Source organism: Schistocerca americana, chromosome X (genome assembly GCF_021461395.2).
Source record: "Schistocerca americana isolate TAMUIC-IGC-003095 chromosome X, iqSchAmer2.1, whole genome shotgun sequence".
NCBI classification, from domain to species: Eukaryota; Metazoa; Arthropoda; class Insecta; order Orthoptera; family Acrididae; genus Schistocerca; species Schistocerca americana.
The window spans coordinates 332,081,472-332,086,953 of NC_060130.1; positions in this window are offsets into that span (position 1 = coordinate 332,081,472).

The window sequence follows — 5,482 nt, forward strand, 5'->3', positions numbered from 1 at the left end:
TTGTAATATTTTCCTCCAAGTCTGGTGTCCGAACATTACTATAGACTATAGACTATACTATTAGGTACTAATCTAAGTTATGCAGATGAAGTACATGCAATCGATATGTGTACAAAATCGCTTTTATCATCTATTAGCAGACTTCTGGTAATTTCATCTATTGTAACATCGATATGTGATCTAAGTGTATCGTTTTTCGTAACTGGAAACAAACCAATGTACTCTACATCAAAACATTTTATATGATTCCAAATACATATGACTTGCAACTCACTTGTAATGGGCGAGAATACTAAGCATTCAGAAGAGATAACATTACCGTTTCCTCACACACACGGAAAATATGGGAGAATGTCAATTTTAAGTCTCGAAACCATGTCTTCTGAGAAGGTATTGTCTTCCCCTTTTTAAAACATATGTAGTGTCATTCCCTCTCATGTAGCTACCTGTAATCATTACAGTTCATCTCTACCGATTACTCCCTCTGTATAAAGACTTTTCTTTTTTCTCTAAGCGTATGTGTGATGGCATGTCTCTCGCTCCCTCCCTCTGTATGAACAACAAACACGACATTTCTTTTCCAACTAGCCTGCGAGCTCCCTTTCAAGCTTTAACGTAAATATCACCGACATTTTGCGAACAGATGACTCTGTGATCTAATAGTTCTGTTCCTTGGTGCAAACTAGTAGCTTTATAGATAGTCATCCCTGATATGCGATTCCGGTATGTCCGTAGGTAGTATTGTCACAATACTGTACAGTCATAAGTAGCATCCATACTACGTGTCACTGCATCAAGAACTTCATGGCACCGATTTCCATAATCGGACAGTGTTTTGTGAAAGGGCACGTCCACAAATGCAGACGACTCCCACGTTCTTTGCCGAGGTACTATTTTCCGATGAGTCCAAATTCACAAACCATGGTAGCGTTAACCCTCAAAACATGCATTACTGGACTGTAGACAATCCCCGCTGGTTACACAAGTTGACCATCGGTGTCCTTGGTCTTTTAACGTACTGCGTGACATCATGGGGAACAAATTCATTGGTCCATATATTATTGACGGCACACTGAATGGACGCAGATATCAAACGTTTTTGGAACAGTAATTACCGGTACTACTGCAGGATGTTGCCCTGGACGTTAGACAAGAATATGGTTTTAGTATGACGGTAGCCCAGCGCATTACGCAATTGAAGCACAGGAGGTACTGGACCATGCTTACATTGGTCGAACGATCGGCAGTGGTGGCCCTATTAATTGGCGCGCTAGGTCATCGGATTTTTTCTGTGAGGATATTTAAAAGATGAGGTGTGCCAGCAAGTGCAAACAAGCCGTGATGACGTGGTCGACCGCATCAGAAACGCCTGTGCTGACATTCCCTCAGATATGTTTCTCTCCTGTGCACCTTCATCTGAAAAGCGGAACACTAAGTGTATTGAATTTTGTGGTACTACGTTTGAACACTAATTCAAATTGGAAAAGTAGAGTAGCGTTCGACTCAAGCCATGGCCACAGTAATGCATCGAGTAGTCCCCTGTTCAGTGCGTCGGAGGATTACAACGTTAAGAATGGAGTTTCCAATTAGAAGTTAAGAACTACTGACCTGCCCTACTCTCGCAGCATGGAGGTGAGGTATCACGTGCCATTGGATATTCAAGGGCCAATGAGTAGCATGTGGTAAATTACGACTGTGTACCGATTTCTATTCCTCCGATTATAGTTCCATCTGTGGCGAAACGAAGGAAATGCCTCAAACAAAACATATGTAGATTCTGCCTTAGAACCTTAATCTGCAATAAAAAACGGAGTTTCGCACTGAAGATTTCAAAGGTGCCCCCCTGCCTCCCACACACTTGGTGGGATGTGGGTCGAGTGTGATATCATTGGATGCCCCCCTCCGAAACAAACAAACTGAAATTATAGCTTTATTTGATCCGATATGCAGTTCTCGAGATATTTCAATGTATTCAGTTGAAATGAACACCCTGAATATATGTGAAGTTACTTATTATTTATGCACAGATGCCTTTCTCTTGGCATTTTTTTTAAATGCTGCTGTGTGGTAGGTGTCCAGCGTGGGTCTTTCAAGGTTCGTGAATAAGTCTAAATTACGTTCACAGTAGTGATCATACGCAGACTTTCCTACATTTAATATATGAGTTTTATAGTAATGTCTGAATATTAATAATACTGCACGTTTTATTTGTTTAGTGATCGTAATTGTAATTACGTCTCTGCATTCCACTTGGGGGCCTGGTAGCAAATTGGATCCCTCACGCATTAGCGCTAATTCTGATACCCCAATTAAGATTGGTCAAGGGATAGAGAATTCAGCACACAGATTTCCACCGAGGTGTTGGAACCTGTCTGTCGTTATTACTACGGGTGGCATGCCCATTGCGTGATACTGCAGTAGTGTCTTTTCAGCCAGAATCCAGGCCAGAGACGATTACGCATACGTTGTGCAAATTTCTCGGTCATCGCTGGGTCTGGGGCAATGTGTTCGTGACCATACTCCACACATCAGCATTAGAGGAGTGGTCAACCCCGCAGGCGGATTGCTTTGTGTTGGCCAGCTCTTTAGGTTAATATTCCTTAGCACTGTGCTAATTTATATACACACAGTGTTTTTGGTCGGAAGCGCTAGAATTTTCTGTTGACATCTGTATTGTACTACTGCGAGCAACACACTCATTTTAACACACAAACTATGTATCACATAATCCAGTAACGTAGTGATGGTTTAACAGGGTTTTATCTATCGTGGTGTCGTATTTCTTATACGTGCAATATCTTTGGTTAAAAATCGGTAAAACTGCAGTACTTACAGTATTACGCCGTCACATCATTATTTTTACCAATGTGTTCGTTTTTAACACATTCACTACGGCGTCAGATACACACTAGTAGTTTTGTGGTTGATTAGCAGTGATAACTTACTCATAAATATTTGGTACACGTAACATTATGATTGACTGAGAGCATCATGATGTTGATATGACATTGACATTGACGTGATACAGAAAGCTGCGGGACAGACTTCACGTAATTGCATGAAATATGTCAACTTTGGGATATACGTGAAAGATGTGGAAAAATATCTAAAATTGTGAAATATATTGATTTACTTTCAATCTATATTCTGTACTCATTAGAATGTTCAATTCATTCACCAGATCTTGTACTTCTTCACTTTCTGTAAGGATAGCAGTGTCATTAGCGAACCTCATCACTGATACGTTTTTAACTTGAATTTTAATACCACTCTTGAACCTTTCTTTTATTTCCGTCGTACTTCTTCGATGTATAAACTAAACGGTATGGGCGAAAGACTACATTCCCATCTTACACATTTTTTTAATCCGTGCACTTCGTTCTTGGTCTTCCACTCTTATTGTTCCCTCTTGGTTTTTTTTGCACATTGTGTGTTACCTGTCTCTCTCTATAGTTTACCCCTATTTTTGACAGAATTGCTAACATCCTGCACCATTTGACGTTGCTGAATGCTTTTCCCAGGTCGACAGGTCGTGTGAACGGATCTTGCTTTTTCTTTAGTCTTGCTTCCATTATCAACATCAACGTCAGAGCTGGCTCTCTGATGATTTTAACTTTCCTAAGGCCAAATTCATCGTCAGTTTTCTTTTCCATTCTTCTATATATTATTCTTGTCAGCAACTTGGATGCATGATCTGTTAAACTGACTGTGCGATAATTTTCGCACTTGTCGACCCTTGCGATCGTCGGAATTGTGTGGATGACCTTATTCCGAAAGTCAGATGGTACAACGCTAGACTCATACATTCTACACACCAACGTGAATAATTGTTTTATTGCCACTTCCCCCAACGATTTGAGATATTTAGGGGGAATTTCCTTTATCCCTTCTGCCAGATTTGATTTTAAGTCTTACAAACCTCGTTTAATTTCTTACTCTAATGCTGGATACCCTATCCCTTTTATATCATCTCCTGTTGCTTCTTCTATCACGTTTATCAGACAAGTCCTCTCCCTCAGAGAGGCCTGCAATGGACCCTTTCTACCTATCCGCCATCTCCTCTGCATGTAACAGCGGAATTCCCGTTGCACTTTTAATGTTACCACCCTTGCTTGTAATTACACCGGAGTTTGTTTTCACTTTTCTATATGCTGAGCCATTCCTTCCGATCATCATTCCTTCTTCGATTTCTTCGCATTTTTATGCAGCCATTTCTCCTTAGCTTCCTGCACTTTCTATTTGTTTCATTCCTAAGTGACTTGTATTTCTGTATTGCTGAATTTCCCTGAACACTTTTATACTTCCTTCTTTCATAGATCGTCTGAAGTATTTCTTGTGTTACCCATGGTCTGTTCGCTGTGACCTTCTGTGTACCTATGTTTCTCTCTCCAACATTTGTGATTGCCTTTTTTTTTAAAGATGTCCATTCCTCTTCAACTGAACTGCCTACTAAGCTATTCTTTATCGCAGTACCTATAGCCTCATAGAACTTCAAGTGTACCTCTTCATTCCTTAGTATTTCCGGATCCCAGTTCTTTGCACGTTGATTCTTCTTGATTATTCTCTTGAACTTCAACCTACTCTTCATCACTACTAAATAGTGCTCTGGCTCTGTATCTGCTCCTGGCAACACCTGAAATCCAGTGTTTGATTACAGAATCACTGGCTGTCTATGACTATGAATGTAATCTAACTGAAATCTTCCCGTATCCTCCTGCCTTTTACAAGTATACCTCCTCAATTTTTAATTCTTGAACAGAGTATTCGCTATTGCTAGCTGAAATTTATTGCAGAACTCAATTAATCTTCCTTCTCTCTCTTTACTAGTACAAGCCCATATAATCCCGAAACCCTTTGTTCCACTCCTTCCCCTACGATCGCATTCCAATCCCCCATGAAAATTACATTTTCATCTTCCTTTACGTTTGCTGTCGATTCTGATGAGAATAACACTACCTCTTAACTATTCACAGTAACTCACTCTCCACCCTACCTTCCTATTCATAACGATTCATACTCCAGTTATACCATTTTCCGTGTTGGTGATATTACAATATACTCATCTAACAAGAAATCCTTGTATTCTATCCATTTCACTTCACTGATCCGCACTGTATTTTGATTGAGTGTTAGCATTTTCCTTTTCAGATTTTCTAGCTTCTGTACGTCGTTAAAACTTCTAATAGTCCATTCCCAGACTCGTAGAACGTTTTCCTTTCGTTGGTTATTCAGTCTTTTTCCAGTAGTGACCTCCCCGTTGGCAGTCCACTCCCGGAGATTCGAATCGGGGCTAGCTTGGAATCTATAGCCAAAGGAGAGATCAACGTGACACTTTTTAAATGACAGGCCACATATCCTGTGGATACATTTTATGTCTCTTTAATGCAGTGGTTTCCATTGCCTTCTACATCCTGATGCCGATAATCATTCCTGATTCTTCCGCCTTTATCAGCAATTTCCCACCCCAAGGGCAAGAAAGCGC